Source organism: Rosa chinensis, chromosome 6 (assembly GCF_002994745.2).
Source record: "Rosa chinensis cultivar Old Blush chromosome 6, RchiOBHm-V2, whole genome shotgun sequence".
Classification (NCBI taxonomy): domain Eukaryota; kingdom Viridiplantae; phylum Streptophyta; class Magnoliopsida; order Rosales; family Rosaceae; genus Rosa; species Rosa chinensis.
In genome coordinates, this window is record NC_037093.1 from 51,824,166 (window position 1) to 51,842,311 (window position 18,146).

General features: G+C 39.2%; 4 non-coding genes across 4 annotated transcripts; all 4 read left to right on the plus strand.

Moving 5' to 3' along the window:
- Window positions 1-7,169: 7,169 nt before the first annotated feature.
- On the plus strand, window positions 7,170-7,334 carry LOC112174979. The gene has a single exon (XR_002926282.1). It is a non-coding gene; the product is annotated as a U1 spliceosomal RNA (small nuclear RNA).
- Window positions 7,335-15,592: 8,258 nt separating this feature from the next.
- LOC112174991 lies at window positions 15,593-15,788 on the plus strand. The gene has a single exon (XR_002926291.1). It is a non-coding gene; the product is annotated as a U2 spliceosomal RNA (small nuclear RNA).
- Window positions 15,789-16,843: 1,055 nt separating this feature from the next.
- LOC112174952 lies at window positions 16,844-16,960 on the plus strand. The gene has a single exon (XR_002926261.1). It is a non-coding gene; the product is annotated as a U5 spliceosomal RNA (small nuclear RNA).
- A 717-nt stretch (window positions 16,961-17,677) lies between these two features.
- Window positions 17,678-17,829, plus strand: LOC112174905. The gene has a single exon (XR_002926217.1). It is a non-coding gene; the product is annotated as a U4 spliceosomal RNA (small nuclear RNA).
- Window positions 17,830-18,146: the final 317 nt, after the last annotated feature.

Below are 18,146 nucleotides of genomic sequence, written 5' to 3' on the forward strand. Positions count from 1 at the left end.
CTTGAATCTTTCTTGAAGAGATTTCTCCTTACTTAAATCAACCTCGAGGAGATTTCTCCTCACTTGGATCTTCCTTGAGGAGATTCCTCCTCATTTGAATCAACCTCGAGAAGATTTCTCCTCGCTCGGATATGTTTCGAGAATATTTCTCCTCACTTGAATCAACCCCGAAAAGATTTCTGCTTACTCGGATCTCCCTCGAAAAGATTTCTCCTCAAAGAGTTTCTTCATAAAATTGTTATCAAAATTTTCACCACCACATTCTATGGAAGAAAAGGAAGTGAAAGAAGTGCAAATGTATACATCTAAAACTACTTAACAGCACCAACTGCAACACAATTGTCATAATGGCAGAAACCAGATAACGCAAGAGCGGCAAGCATCTTATGCAGAAGCTCCTAGCCCTGCAGCTTGTGGTGGTGTTTTTCGGGTTGCGAATGATTAGTATTTTGGTGGTCATTGTCAAGGTTTGGATTAGCAATCAGCTTTCTTTGCGGAGTTAATGGGAGTTATAATTGGGATTGAGATTGCTTTTTGAATGGATTGGCATTGTATTTGGTTGGAGAGTGATTCAACGAGTGTTCTTGCATTTATTACCTCTACCTCATTTGCACTTCCTTGGATACTACGCATTGCTTGGTTCAATTGTTTATCTCGCATTCAGTCAATGACATTTCACTGCTCTCATGTTCTTCGCGAAGGCAATTTTGTGGCAGATAGGTTAACAAATTTGGATTTGGCTTCTTCATCTCTGATTTGTCATGCCTTGCCTCCACCCGAGATCTCTCCATACCTGAGAATGGATGATCAGGGGTTCCCTTATTCTTTTGCTTCTTCTTGATATTGCTTTGGGTTTCCTAGAGTTTATTTCTTCTTTTTTTCTCTATTCTAAAGATGGAATTTTATTTTTTCCATCTTTTATTTCTTTCTCATGTGTACTTTTGGGGTTTGGATTTTGTGCTCCCTTCTTTATTTTGTATTTTTCTTTATTATTAATAATTAAAAAAATAAGGGGACGGGCGGTGGGGTTCTAGAGTGTGGTAGACCCTTCACCTTTGGGTTTGAGGGTGGGACTTGCTCCCTAAATCGTCTATTTCCGAAGAGCTAATATCGCCTCATCTCTTATTCAATTATTAAAAAAAAGCTGCACCAAGATAAAAGATGGATGTCAACACTCAGTAGAGAGCACGATTCACCAATTTCAATATGTATCTCAGATTCTCAGTTGAGTGAGTATTGAAGCATGAAAACAAATTAACTAGGAGAAAGGCTCCATCTATATATATATATATATATATATATATATATATATCCTATTCAGAGTGAGGCCACGCTTTGAAATTAAAGTACGAGGTTGGAGTTTAGGGTCACTTTTCGGTCTCATATCCACAAATCGACCGTTCAGCTTTTAGGTACTAATGTATAGATCATCTCTGCAAAATTTTAGTCAAATTGATGGTCGTTAAGGGATTGATAACTGTCCTAAAGCTACTACGGTTCAGGTTGGACAGATTCAGTTCGTCTATTGATTTAACCGAGTTAGACACCGTAAAGATCATTAATTTGGCTAAAATTTTGCAAAGATGATCTATACATTAGTATCTAAAAACTGAACGGTCGAGATGTGGATATGAGACCGAAAAGTGACTCTGAACTTAGAGATGGCAAAAATCCCCAGTGGGGGAGCTTTATTGGATACCCGCCCCTAATGGGGGGAGAATTCGGGGACAAATGGGGAATGGGGATGGGGATCCCCAATCCCCGCTATCTAAGATTAGGGATAGGGCGGGGATGGTATTATGATCTCTATCCCCAAACCCGCCCCAATAATATATATATATATATATATATAATTGATATATTTTTAAATTTATTTATATTAATATATTTTTTATAATATAAATGACAAATATATACATTTACTATTTTACTTTAATGGTATTTTGACTTTTGTACTCACTGAATTATGATTTATGAATTATGGTGTTTTAATTTTATTTGTTGTAGACTTTGATTTTAAAAAAAGCAATATGAGAAAAAAAAATATTTTATTTATTAAATTTTTATGGGGATTTGGGACGGGTTTGAAGGCTTAGCCCCCACTGGAGATAGGGACGGAGAATTCCCAATATATTTTTATTGGGGATTGAGGCGGGGATGAGGGTGGAGAATGACCCCGGGGATGGGGATGGTATTGTGATCCCCATCCCGCCTCATTGCCATCCCTATCTGAACTCCAACCTCGCACTTTAATTTCAGAGTGAGGCCTCGCTCTGGATAGGATCTGAAATTAAAGTGCGAGGTTGGAGTTTATGGTCACTTTTCGGTCTCATATCCACATCTCGACCTTTCAGTTTTTACGTACTAATGTATAGATCATCTCTGTAAAATTAATTTCAGCCAAATTGATGGTCGTTAAGGCATTGATAACTGCCTTAAAGCTAGTACGGTTCAGGGTGAACAGATTCAGTTCGTCCATTGGTTTAAGTGAGTTAGATACCTAAACGACCATCAATTTGGCTGAAATTTCGCAAAGATGATCTATACATTAGTACCAAAAAATTGAATGGTCGAGATGTGGATATGAGACCGAAAAGTGACCCTAAACTCTAACCTCACACGTTAATTTCAGAGCGAGGCCTCGCTCTGGATAAGATCTGTATATATATATATATATATATATATATATATATATATATATATATATATATTCAAGTGCTATAGCAATGGAAAAGACATCGAAAAACTCTTGCCGTTTAAGGAAAATATGATTTGCAGAGAGAATTGATGGGAGAATTGTAATAGTATTATTGATAATATGATAGATATAAGGATTTACAGAGTACACAAAAGGTAATAGAATCCGAACATAATTAGGAAATATAGAACCTTCTCCTATTACAACTCTAAGACTAAACCTTAGTTTGAAGAGGCACACATGATGTCGACTTCCTTAAACACTCCCCCTTTTGCCGCTCAAACTTGGTGATGACGCTTTGATCGTTGTCTCACTAAAAACCTTGCCAGGTAACAAAAATCATGTGAGACAAAAATAACCCTGGTCGAAAGACAAAAAGAGCACAACACGTCCTTCATTCTTCGAGATCGAACATGTAGATATCATACCTCCCCCTGATGTCAATTTCTTCCCCTGATTGCTACAATCATGGGAGTTCAGATAACTTTCTCAATCCGATGCTCTTCACATGTTTCTCGAAGGTGGATTTAGGTAATGAATTAGTAAATAAGTCCGCTACATTATCCTCAGATTGGATTTGATTCACTTCAATATTTAGAAGTGCTTGTTGTTGCTGATTGTAAAAGAACTTAGGCAATATATGCTTTGTATTGTCGCCCTTAATGAAACCTAATTTCATTTGCTCAATACAAGCTGCATTATCTTCATACATGCATGTAGGTTCATCTGTGGTATACTTCAAACCATAAGTTACTTGAATATGTCTAATTACAGAACTTAGCCATATGCATTCTCACACGGCTTCATGTAGAGCAATAATCTCTGCATGATTTGAGGAAGTAGCAACAAGGGTTTGCTTTGTAGACCTCCAAGATATCGCAGTGCTTCCCATGGTAAAGACATAACCTGTTTGGGAGCGACCTTTGTGAGGGTCAGAGAGATACCCTACATCAGCAAAATCTATCAAAACATCATCATCGTTTTGATGTAAGGGAGGAGGATGGGTGGCCGGCAGCTTTGCCGATCACAGTGTCTTGGACGGTGCCACTTGGGCTAATGAGATCCATTCTCATTCTTCCGTCATTCTTTTCTCTCTGCAGGGATAGAACAAGCTCATATCTATCGTACATTTTAAGTAACGAAAGATTGTCTTTATACCAGTCCAATGGCGTTGCGTTGGCGCAAGGCTAGATCTAGCCAACAAGTTCATAACAAATGAGGTGTCCGGTCTTGTATTGTGTTAGGTATAATAATGCGCCTATTGCACTTAGGTAAGACATTTCTGTCAATTAACAAGTCTTCGTCATCATCCTTGTCCATTCTCACAATGTGTTTCCACATGAAAACCATTGGCTTTTATATCTTTCAAATAAAGTTCGAATTAAGGTATGTCCAAGACATTAAGTAAAAGAATCGACACTTTATTAATAGCCAATGATTACATCAAAGTTTCTTAACCAAAGTCTAATCTAAAATAAAAATCAAACTTAGACAAATCGTAGTCACTCAATTCGTTTGGTAACTCCAATCAAATATGACTAGGGAAGTAGAGAGAGATGTCGGTGGAGCGAGGCTCTCTTAAGTACCACTAATCTCAATCACTTTCCTAGACATCATACTTCATTGGATGCGCCACTTGAGAAAGAGTTAATATAAAATTGTCATTTATTGATTAAGGCATAATTGCCATTACATAATTCTAAAAATAAAAGACTATTCGAAATAAAAATCTACGGCATTTTTCCTTCATTGCCAGATTTAAAGTCTTTTTGAACTCAATGTCTTGATCACCATGATGCAGCTACCTTCGTAGGTACATTGAAAATTCAGGTCCATTGATCAGATGTTCCATGTAAGGAATAGACACCATGAAGAGGATCCTCCCTTGATTGAGGCGCGTTGGCGCAATGTGCATGGTCCCTAGGACCGGAGGCGTTGGAAAATTATGACCATGCCCAACGTTGATCTATGGTTTCCAACCCTTCGTCCCTCAAAGTCACGGCTCCTACGGTGGCGTGATATTGTCGCCTTTGGCGACTACCATCATGAGCATTTCGATCATATGGATCATGAAGTCTATGGCGACTTTCTCTAGCCATGAGACGATGCTCTGGATAGCTATCTCGAAGCCTATCAATTTCTCTTCTCACAAGCTCGTTGTCTTGCCTTTCAGCAATTTCCATAGCTTCAATAAGCTGTTGAAAGCTTGTGATCCGTCTTGCATTTATATGAGTCCGAAATAAATCACAGGACCACCTCATAGCATAGACAGTGAAGGTATTGAGAGTTTTCTCAATCAAATGTTCTTCTGTGATCGTCTTGCCACAGAAGCGCATCATTCTTGTGATGCGGAGAGCTTCCGAATAAAATTGTATGACTGTATCAAAGTCAGAGAAGCGAAGATCATTCCATTCTGCTTCTAAATTCGAAGGGATGGAGTCACGAACGTTGCCATAACGTTCACGAAGTGCTTGCCATAGCTTTATAGCGCTATCCTCATTCATGAACTCAAACCTAAGGTCCCTATCCATGTGACGCATCATTAGGGCAAGTGCCCTAGAATTGTCGATCTCAGTTTGAGGTCTGGAGCAGTTCCTTTATGACAAACTTCTTGGATTGTATGCAATAAGTCACGGGCAATAAGGTGGAGCTCAACATCCTGAGCCCACATTAGGTATCTTTTGCCTACATAATCCAATGGAACAAAATCGAGTATGTTCGAGTTTGACATCATGAAAAAGGGTGAAACAAGAACGAATTAGTTTCGGAGCTAAACTTCCACGAAAACTAATAATAATAAGATTTCCGAGCTATGCTAGCAAGAAATCAATTTCCAAGAATATTTGGATTAGACCGAAACATTGATGTTTTAATATAGACACAATTTGATGCTTGCGGACGCTCTTAGTCCGAATATTATGAACACTCTTAGTTCATTGATTACGAACGCTCTTAGTTCGTTTAGCGTGAATCCCCATAATTCCGCTTATTAAATAATCGAACCCATGTTCGTATTATACAAATCCTGCAGCAAATAAAGGAATTTAAAAGACAAGAAAGCAGGAACTTTAATTACAAAATCTTACTTGATGATTCGGGGCTTGAGAACACGCGCGTGTTGGAGCAGGCGTGTTAGGGCAGTAGCAGGCTCAGCGCAGGGCAGCAGCGGGACTTGCAGTGCTTGCGGCAGGAGGCTGCGGGGCTTGAAACCGTGAAAGGATTGTAGACGTGCTATCGATCCTAGGTCAGGATTGCAGATGCTGCTTCAATCCTAAGCTAGGATTGCAGTGGCTGTTCAATCCTAGTTTAGGATTGTAACTTGTTTACAATCCTGCTAGTGGCTAATGGCTCGGTGGTGATGCAGGAAGTAGTTTGCGGGTGCTGCCAGTCGGTGGCTTTGCTTGTTGGAACGCGGGAGCTTGCGGTAGGAGGCTGCAGGGATGAGCTTGCCGCAGGAGGCTGCAGGGACAGCGTGGGAGGCAGGGCTGCGACGCGGTAGGCTAGCACGGCTAGGGTTTGCGGCAGTTTTTTGGTGAGGGAGTTTTCGGGTTTTGGTTTTAGGGTTTTTTTTCTTTTAGGCTAGGGTTAGGGCTCGTGCTGATAACGTGTTTAAGGAAAATATGATTTGCAGAGAGAATTGATGGGAGAATTGTAGTAGTATTATTGATAATAGGAGCCCTATATATATGGATTTACAGAGTACACAAAAGGTAATAGAATCCAAACATAATTAGGAAATCTAGAACCTTCTTTGAAGAGACACACATGATGTCGACTTCCTTCAACACTTTCCAATTAAGTGTTTAATCTGCGAACAAAAAATAAAAACTGATCAACCAACAGTATACGAACGTGAACTCCATAGCTACTATAAATCTAGTTTCTCTTTAAAACGTCATGAACACGAACACAAACATGAATATGAACTTGTTTGATGTATACTTTTACAGATTATATAACCCTTTTGGATAATTCCATTTGAGTTATACAACCAAATTTAGAACGAGACCCTTCCACATTCGAGCAGAGTCTGCAAGAGAGGTTGGCCAAACAGAAGAGAGATGCACAAACATCCCAGTTTTGTTCATTATTTCAATCTACATCCAAAGTCTAGTTATCTATCAATATCTTCCCAGGACATTGCCTACCCTTAAGTTGTTGCTTTCACTAATACATATATAACAATGCCTTATGCCCTTGGGTTGCTTTCATTAAATTCAGTCTCTATCATGCGATTCAGAATTAAAACACTCAGATTGAATTGTTAAAACTATCAACAATGTCTCGGAATATTGAATTGAAAGGGCATGCTACAAAGATACTGTGTGACAATAGATGATATAGCTGATACGTAGTGTACCATTTGGTTTTGTAGTCTTAGGTATGTATTAGTTCTGTCCCACATTGACTACATGAAGGAAATGGGGAGGCAAGAATGGGTATAAAGTAGCTGGACCTATGCGTTTACAACATACTTACCTGGGCGGGGTTTTTGGGCGATCATGAAGGCCCATGGCCTAGATTGGTGACCTCCATTGCACTTAGGAGGGGTGCCCATCTATGGTCTCCCATACGTGGGAGAGCCAATTAATGTCTTAATTTGTTGCCAGGGGGCCTGCGTTCACGCAACCCCCACAATCCTAGTCCAAATTTCTAATATCTGTTTCAATTGTGTAATTTATAATGTTTTATCTGTAAAAGTAAAAATGGATTGGAATGGTCTACTCATTTCATTTCATAACCCCTTTATATAGGGAGAGAATTACAATAGAAAGAATAATTACAATGATGACATTAACTATTGATTGGTCTGTAATCCATGCTGATTGATGGTAATTGATAATTGCTTGATTCCCTCTCCGTCAATCACTTTGACGAAGGCAGATAATGTGTTTTTCCTTTAACACTCCCCCTTGTGCCAAGTCAAAGATGAAATGGTGCATGAGTTGTTGCCTCACTAAAAACCTTGCCAAGTAACAATAAAAACCCTGTGGGACAAAAAATATACCTTGGTCGAAGGAAAAGAGCACAACGCACCTTTTACATTTGAGTATGACATGTGTGTGTTAGACTCCCCCTGACGTCTACACCTCCCCCTGATACTTACATTAATCTAGGGAGCTTGGAAAGTCTTCCCATTCCTATGTTTTTCACATGTTTCTCAAATGTGTCCTTAGGCAGTGATTTGGTAAACAAATCTGCCACATTCTCCTCAGACCTTACTTGATTCATTTGAATCTTGAGGAGACGCTGTTGTTGCTGATTGTAGGAAAATGATTACACGCATTTCTATGCATGTAATTGTATCTAAAACACTATAATTAAGTTAATCCTCAAGTCAATTATTATGTAATTAATCTATTTTTATTTATTTTGTAGAAAATAAGCGGAGTTGTGGAAACAAGAGAAAATGGCGCAAAAATAGTGAAGATTTGAGTTTTCGACAAAAGAAAGAAATTGTGGATTTGTTAATTGCTTAATTAAACTTAATTACTTAATTAAGCCTAATTGGGTAATTAATCAAAAAAACACAAAACGTGGCAGCAAGCTTTGATGATTACCTATTGGTTAATTATCTATTTGACACATGGCAATTGCTCCTTTTCATTCACCTCCAAAACCTATCAGCCACGTGACCTTATCCTTCATTCTCTCTACCTCACGCACACAACCAGACAATCATCCATTCATTTTCCTTTCCTGCAATCACCACCACCCACGTGTCTACCAGATTCTCTTCTCACCCTTCGACCAACACCAAGTCCCCATATATATACCCATTTTCCTCCTAACATCAAACGACCGCACCACACCTAAAACAGAGGCAGCCCTTTTGGGCTGCTCTCTCTCTCTCCTCTCCTCCTCCTCCATTTTTCATAATAGTTTTAGTTTTCTTTTGGGTATTCATAGAATTTCTCACACAAGCTTCAAGGATTCATCAAAAGCTACAAGATTCAAGCTTTAGGTATTTGTGGGAGTTGTAATTCAAGGGAAGTCATATTAGCTCCCTAGCTAATTGTGGCTACCTTTGTGTTCTCCTACACTTCTATAATCTTTTCTCTTTGAATTTTGTATCTTTGATGTTCATAGTTATGGGTTGTGAGTAATTTCTTTGTTGGGTTTTAGGGTTGTGTCCCTAACCCAAATTTTGTGTAAAAGATGTTTAATTTAATGTAATGATGCAATTTTCATATGATGGATGCTTATATATATTTTTGTTGGGTTAAAATGCATGTCTAGGAGCCTAGTCAACTCTAGGGTGTGTATTTTGAGCATGTCTAGGACGAAGTTAGAGGCTTGACCCCCTCTAATTCCTAAGCTAGAAATCTTCAATTTCGTATTCGAGGGGTTATAAGCATGGTGATTTACACCCGTTGCGTGATTGCGCGGGCGGGTTGCTTAATAGTCTAATTTCTCGATCTCTACGCCTCTTGATGTGAATTAGTGACCCTTGAACCGGCTCTAATTCATGCCAAGTAAGTCCCTACGGCCCTTGAACCGGAGTAGGAATACCATGAAAGGAAATTTCGGTCCTTGAGCCTTGAACCGCCTTGGATACGACTACTGCCAAAATAGGAAATATGCATCTATATTAGATTAGCTTCTGACACATGAGATTTGGGTGAAGGAACCTCCCTAACACCCGGCATTCTCATTTTTATTTTTATTGCTTTACATTTCATTATTATTTGTTAAGTTAAAATCAACCCTCAAACATTAAACTCTTCCACTCATTTGTGTATATCCACCACTAGGCTCTTAGTTTTGATTAGGCTTTGGTGAAAATCAAAGCCGAGCATTGCTAAGGCTTGGTGCCTTAGATTAACTTTTTTATTTATTTTCTTTTTCTTTTCTTTGTTTGCTAAGTGTCTTTATTTCCGATTACCCAAGGATTGTGGGTTAGCCACTAATCCCCGTGGTACGATAAACTTTGGGCTTAATATTTCCCTATTTTGACAACGATACGTACGCTTGCGTAAATGTGTATCAAGTCAGAAAACTTTGGCGATATGTGTTTTGTATTATCACCCTTGATATATCCTAGCTTCATCTGTTCGATGCAAGTTGCATTATTTTCATAAATGCAAGTAGGCTTTTCAGTGGTAGAACTCAAACCACTAGTCCCTCGAATATGTGTAATGATAGCTCTTAACCATACACACTCACGAACCGCCTCATGTAGAGCAATGATCTCTGAGTGGTTCGAGGAGGTAGCCACAAGGGTTTGCTTGGTTGATCTCCAAGATATCGCCGTGTTCCCAATGGTAAATACATAACCAGTTTGGGAACGATCTTTATATGGGTCAGAGAGATACCCAGTATCAGCAAAACCAACCAAAACGTCATTTGGCGTTTCGGTGTCGGGAGTGGCGCTTTCGCCATCAACATTTCCTTTAGGGATTGTAGTTCCATCTGCGGTCCCTCTTGTCTCTCTGTAGGGAAAGAACAGTCCCAAGTCAATGGTTCCTTTTAGGTATCGAAAAATGTTCTTGATACCATTCCAGTGACGCTGCGTTGGCGCTGAGCTAAATCTAGCTAACAAGTTCACTGAGAATGCAATGTCTGGTCGAGTACATTGGGCTAAGTACAATAATGCGCCTATTGCACTTAGATAGGGAATTTCAGCTCCCAACACCTCTTCGTCATCTTCCTTTGGACGAAATGGATCTTTCTTTGCATCCAAGCTTCGACCGATCATGGGAGTGCTAGCAGGATGCGCTTTGTCCATGTTAAATTGCCTGACTTTTGGACATACGCAGACTGGTGGATTAGTATTCCACAAACTCAGTGTTCTAGTTCAAGGCCTAGATAGAATCGAGTTTTCCCAAGATCCTTCATCTCAAATTCGGATTTCAAATAGCTCGCGGTTTCTCTTATTTCATCAAGAGTACCTATTATGTTCATATCATCGACATATACTGCTACAATTGCAAATCCGGAACTTGTTTTCTTTATGAATACGCAGGGGCATAATTCATCGTTCTTATATCCCTTCCCAATCAAGTAGTCACTTAGACGGGTATACCACATCCGCCTGGATTGTTTCAATCCGTAAAGTGAGCGTTTCAACTTAATTGCAAACGCACTCTGTGGTTTAGAGTCACTTGACTTGGGTAATGTAAAGCCATCAGGCAATTTTCATATATATCTCTGAATCAAGATCCCCATAGAGATATGCAGTAACCACATCCATGAGCTGCATTTCCAGTCCTTCGGAAATTACTAAGCTAACTAAGTAGCGGAATGTTATAACGTCCATTACGGGAGAGTATGTCTCCTCGTAGTCAATTCCAAGGCGTTGTGAGAAACCTTGCGCCACAAGGCGAGCCTTGTACCTCAGGACTTCATTCTTCTCATTACGCTTTCTGACAAAGACTCATTTATGTCCTACAGGCTTTACACTTAGTGGGGTTAGCACTACCAGACCAAATACCTGTCTCTTTGTTAGAGAATCTAATTCTGCCTGGATTGTTTCATTCCATTTAGGCCAATCTGCTCTTTGTTGACATTTTTCAACAGAGCGTGGTTCGATATCATTGTGCTCTATGATTCCTTGAGCAACAGTATATATCATCAATGTGTATGGAAGATCTTTCTATCAACTCATACGCACTCTCATAATCCTTTGAGATTTCTTTGTTCTCTAGAATCATTTTTAACATCGGAGCGTCCTCCAGTATTGATTCATGGACATAACTATAATCAGAGACAATCTCATGAGAGGGATTCTATACATTGATGATTGGTTTGTGCCTTACTCACCCTCTTCTTCCTTGGGTGAGTGCCAATCGAACCAAGTGGCCTCCCCCTCTTCCTTGGGGAGCCACGTCCTCAACCACACCTCCACTAAGTGTGGTTGCAGTGCCTCTATCTGCGGCACCGTGCCCCTTGTTGGGGACTTCTAACCTTGCAGGCACATTTGCAGCTGGTATATGTGATCTCGTCGCTTTTGCGATATCAGTAAACACATCAGGCATCGAATCTGCTACGTTCTGAAGATCGATTATTCTTTTCTCTTCAGTTTCACTTTGTGAAGTGCGGGGATCAAAATGAGACAGAGTGGGACAAACCACGACAATTCCTGTCGTTCCCTTGGAAAATCCTTTTTCCTATCTCCCCCTAACGACGGGAAGACTGTCTCATCAAAGTGACAGTCCGCAAATTTAGCGGTAAAGAGATCGCCTGTCAAGGTTTCCAAATAGCGGATAATTGTTGGGGATTTGTATCCAACATAAATACTTAATCGTCTCTGAGGACCCATTTTGGTGCGTTGTGGGGGCGCAATAGGCACATATACTGCTAAACCAAATATGCGTAAGTGTGAAATGTCAGGCTCATATCCAGTTACCAACTGGTACGCAGAAAATGGTTGGCTAGTTGTGGGTCTAAAACGAATAAGTAAAGCTGCATGCAATATTGCATAACCCCAGGTAGATATAGGCAGGTTGGTGCGCATAACCAATGCCCTAGCCACCATCTGTAGCCTTTTGATGGTGGCTTCTGCGAGACCGTTTTGTGTATGCACATGGGGTACATGATGCTCTACATCGATCCCAATAGGCATGCAATATTCATCAAATGCTTTTGATGTAAACTCTCCAGCGTTATCAAGCCTTATAGACTTGATAGGGTTATCAGGGTGGTGAGCCCTTAAACGTATAATTTATGCTAGGAGTTTTGTAGCATTTCTTGTGGACAATAAAGTGACATGTGACCAGTGTGTTGAAGTATCCACCAGAACCATAAAGTACTTAAAATGGTCCGCATTCTGGATGGATAGGTCCATAGATATCTCCTTGTATCCTTTGTAAGAATGGAATGTTTTATTTTATATCTTTAGCATAGGAAGGTCTCGATCCTGTTTTTGCTAAAGAGCAGGCTTTGCAAAACGAGCGTTGTGCCTTTGAAATAGTCAATGAGGCATAATGGGAGGTAGTGCTTCTGGTACTTCAGAAAGCAATGACTGCATTTGAGCAGTACTAGGACCGACACCTTGCAGTGTGACGGATTTTTCTCCCACTGTATTTTTCACTCGAAATAAGGGATGTCCATATGAGTTCTTTAAAATATGGATCATCATGTCACAACCGAGGTGCCCTAGGCGGTCATGCCAAAGCCTGTATGAGTCAGTGTCCCACATTTCATTATGGTTGACAATCTAGGATTCAATGATCCGAATCGTAGTGAGGTTCAGTCCACTAGATTGACTCATGAGTTTCTCTAAAATGCGTTTCCTTCCACATTCATTAGAGGTAATATAAATGTTTTCAGTTCCATTCTCACAGTGTATTTTTACATGATAACCGTTGGCACGAATATCTTTGAAACTTAACAAGGTTCGATTAGCTCTTGGTGCATACAGAGCGTCTTTGACTTTAAATATATCTCAGATTCTTTAGAGTATTTCTATTTTAGTAGAATGATAATCTTTGCATTCTAATAATTTTTTATTTATTTTTTATTTTTTTATATGGTGACGGCAGAAAAAGAAAAAAAAAATTCTCTAGGGTTTTGAGGGTTTATTTGGTCTGAGCGTGTTGATAACGTGTAAAAGTAAAAATGGATTGGAATGGTCTACTCATTTCATTTCATAACCCCTTTATATAGGGAGAGAATTACAATAGAAAGAACAATTACAATGATGACATTAACTACTGATTGGTCTGTAATCCATGCTGATTGATGGTAATTGCTAATTGCTTGATTCCCTCTCCGTCAATCACTTTGACGAAGGCACATAATGTGTTTTTCCTTTAACATTATCTAATATTTTTGGGCTTGTCCAGGGAACTGCAACTTGTGGAAAATCTTTTAGTTTGTCCAGCAACATCACGAAGATTTCCTATGTTCGTTGTTGATAGTGTTTCTGGTCAAGGCAGTACCAATACTTGGATTTCTGGCACCAGTTCTGGTCTCGCCTTTCGGGTCAGGCAGCCATTCCGGTTTGTATATGACTAGTAGGTGTTTCATTTTATAGACTACAGTTGACATGTTCTGATGCTAGACCCACATCTGACGATGTAATCTATGGTTCTAAACTTCTAATATATAGCTTTCTCGGTATGACGTGCAAGACTATGCCAAGAGAAAACTCCTGCTATAACTTCATATAGTTTCTTATAACGGCCATCATGCATCTCCGGTAGACTGAAGGTCATGAGGTTCATCGTAGTGGGCGAAGCTTCTGCAAGTACCGAATCATAAACATGTAAATTGGATCCGGTTTGAATACAGCAAAATCAATGGGACATATGGTCTTTGATGTATGGCAAGAAATGTTTCACATTTTATGACATCTGTAATAGACCAGAATAGTCTCATTCTGTTACTTGCACTAGCACAAAGGTAATGGTTGCGGTGAATTTGTAAATACATTAAAATTTAAAAGCTGATTATGAGTGACAATTTTACATGAAGAATATCAGTGGCTAAAGGTGCAGTAACTTCAGAGAAAAGTCGGACGTGCAGCTTCGTTGTAATCGCACAGGGTTGTCTCGGAATTCTAAGTACTCATCTCTCTTAGTTGAAGTTAACTTATTGTTTCAGCCATTACCTTATTGTTACAGTTTCGGCGAACTTCTCCGATTTGATTACCCGATTATAAACTTAAATAATAAATATCCATACCGTACTTGATATGATTTTTCTAAGAGCCAGGATCACCCGATTATAAACTAAAATATCCCATTGTAGTTGATATGATTTTTCTAAGAGAGCAGCACTTGAAGCGAAATATCAGAATGTTGAATCAACCTCTATGCGACAAGCAATATGCGTATGATTGGGAATGGATCAGCTGTGAAGCTACCAAGCTGTATCAGCAATAGCAGCAAATCAATCGGATAAAGATCGAAGAAGATGAAGGCGGAACTAAAGAAAAAACCAGGTTGTCAGAAGAAGAGTGGAAGAACACGTGCAACTTGGTGATGTTGAACAAAGCAAGCTGCTTTCAGAATCCATACAGGAGTAGAAACATTTTTTTTTTGGGGTTGGGGGTTGTAGCTGAGAAACCTGTTTAATTTTATACAGTTTTCTCTATTTAAAGCTTTGCAAATAAACTGTTGTAATATATCACTCTGATTTAACATTTCAGCTTTCTGTGCTAGGCTTGTTGATAGAAAGTTGTTCTTATAGTCAATTAGTTAACTGTGGACTCAGTTCAAGCAACACTGTTAAAGGCATATATTCTCATAGAAAAATACGAAGGTGGAAAAGAGTAGTTGCTGGAAGCCCTTACATTATAGATTAGCTTTTAAAAAGAACTTGTAGAAGTGTGATTTCTGTACCAGATAATCTCAAGTCGAATTGCAAGCTATAGACTTTATTTCCATGTGTTGAGATTGTTGTTGTTGATGCACCGGAAGTTGTTGCGGTATGTTAGTGTGAAGATATGAATTTGATTGTACGAGCTAATTTGATGGATGAAACTAAAACTTTGTTGCTGCGTTAATTGGCCGATTCCTACTCTGGCAACAGAGATATCAGTACAAAAGTTGGATGAAACTGCCGCAATGGCTTTCGGAGACCAACCACCTTTGGTACCATGAGAATCACTACTATTCTGCTAAGATGAGATGCCTGAAACAAAAGCTGCGCTCCATGTCTTTAATTTTTGTCAATATAAGTGGGATCTCATTGACCCAAATCTCCTTTTTAAGTGTTCTTTGCAGATGCCAGAGATGGCCAATTCCCTGGATTTAAATTTGGATAACATTCTAATATGGGGTAGACTACAAGTCTACAAGTGAAGTATAATGCCAGATTAGTAATTCATCAGTAAAATGCTAAACCCTTTAGCAATTATAAAAGGTGATTGAGTATACCACATCCTTCCTGACAAAAGAACTGAAGTGTATAGCTGTATAAAACGAGAAGAGCTAGACTAAACAAAACATACCTTTCTCGGCCTTTTGGCTAAGATCAAGTGTAGTATCTGTTCTTATCAGTTTAATATCTGATATGTGGACCAATGGTTCACACGATATTAAATTAATTTTTTGAAGGGGTGAGTCTATCACAATAGCTTGCTATTGGGGCTTCCGCGTGTCATCCTTGCGTTGCACTACAGCAAGGTTTTGGCGCACCCTACCAAATCCAGTTTAAATTTCAGACATTACTGGAAAAGAAAAGAAAACCTTTGCCTGCTAAACAATCGACTCAAGAACTGTAAAAAGATCGTCTTCTTACCCTTACCTGCTAGCTTATTTTTTTTCTTTTGGTTTGAAAGGGTAAATGTATCTAATGCAGATATTTGAACTGTCTCAGTCCAGTATTTTCCTGGAGAATTAGCTAGTGATGCTGACGGTGCACTGACGAGTGTTGCAATGTTGTCAGGTACTGTTAGTTTTAGATGTGTTTGGTCGAAGAAGATAGAAGTTCGTTCAACCCATATTTATGTAGGTTGTTTTCAAGCCCATTGTTGTATTTGATATTTGTTTAGAAATGCCATACTCAGATTTTATGAAAGGAACAAGCCAGGTTCTCCCAAAGCCAAACTATGATTTGGTAGGCTAGTTTATTCCCCCATACTAGATCAAGTTCAAAATTTCTGCTTCATATTTGTATTACAATATTCAACATTTGAATCTATTGAGTTTGTACAGTAACTCATTCTGTTCTACTGCCATTTATCTGAAATAATTTTTCTTATTTTTGCTCTAAGAGAAGCCAAAAGGGTTGGTTATTAGGGGGTTAAATTCCTGTGAATGTTCAAGAAGGTTAAGTCATTGTAGCACTCGAACCTGTGAGCAATAAGTCTGCAGCAACATTATTGCTGTGCAGGTCTTCAGTTCTTTGTGAGAGCATACTAGTGACACTAATTATGAACCACACAAAAAATTCGGCTGTTGCAGTTTCAATGTAATAGGGGTGGGCGTCCAATGTACTCTTAATTCTCTCGTTTTTTCGACATTAGGAGTTTAGTTTGGCTAGAGGAAGTCCAGGATGCTTGAAGGACTAAAGGAAATCATTACAGTGATGTTACTTCGTTCTTTTATCAAGTCCATTTGGATCTCTCATATCATCATATGGATGTGAATAATAATAATATGTGACAGGCGCTATGAGTCCCATACCTTATGAGAGCATGAAATGTCTACTGTCAGGGCTATAAAATAAAGCATCTCAGCACTGTCCAATTCATGGAGCCATGCGCTGAGCACAGAGCGAACTATTCTTTCGCCTTTTACTAAAGAATACCGTGTGCACGGTGCTTTAAATGGTATACCCCTATTTTTGAAAAGGTGCACCTCTGTGGGTGCCCCTCAAAATTTAGTTTTGAAATGCTTATATTATGAAATTACTGTTCAGAATCGAAAGACTGCAATTCATGAACCTCCTGAAGAGTGTAACTTTTTGATGCATACTCATGAAATCTGTGTCTGATAAAAAAATGAAACTGACTATAAGGCTTAATCTTAAAAATAAAAAATAAAGATAAATCCGATGAACCTATTATGTAGCACAAAGAAATTGTATGTTAGAGTAAGCAAAACTGTTAAAATTAGCAACTCTCACAGGTAAGCCGCAGTGAGTACGGGGGGGGGGGGGGGGGGGGGGGGGGGTGGTTGTGGTGTAAAAGCCATTGCCCTTTAGCTCTTACAGAGAGAGTTTGGCTCGACTGCAGTCTCCCTAGTGCCTTCTTTCCCATTCAAAATGGCATATGCAACTTTCTTGGATGGGTAAGGTTGTTCTGGATGGAATTAGTCCCCTTCCAAAGCGCTATACAGTTTTAGTTCTAGTTGATGCTCTGCTTCAAGTTTGACTGTTTGAAACTAAGCACCAGTGAACAGATAAAGAGAATGGGGAAGCCAAAGACCAAAGAGAAAGGGTAGCAAACTGCGTAGATATATACTATAGCTAGCGTGGCTTTGGGTATTTTCCTATCTATGACAATCGGCCACTATCCCACATCGGAGAACACACAAAGCTGAGTTGGTATTGCAATTATAAAAACAGAACTAAGTTAGTGAAAACAGTATCTTTGCGCTTGGGGCAATGACGCAGCTAATGAGGTTCTAACCGAGGCGCGTCTATTGCTGGTTGAAAACTATTTCCAAACCCCCTCCTGGGCCTGGGTTAAGCCCAGTGCCCTCGAGAATTTCTGGAAGGGCTCCCTTCGGGGTAAAGCCCTACAATTCTTAGTTCAACGTTTTTTATGTGAATTAAATTAACCTGCCTAAAATTATTAGTTCAATATTTATTTTGTGAAATAAATTAACCTGCCTAAAATTCTTAGTTCGATATTTATTATGTGAAATAAAGTATCCTGCCTAAAATTCTTGTCCTTGGCAGTCTGTAATACCCGTGTGCCGAACATATGGATTCTTTTGGTCTTCGTTTGGAAAACCTGTACCTGTATGTGTTCTTTTTCTTTGGGTTGTTGTTTGGAAAATATGGATTCTTTGAGATTCCTGGACATATTATACGTCAACAAGAAAGAAGCCAG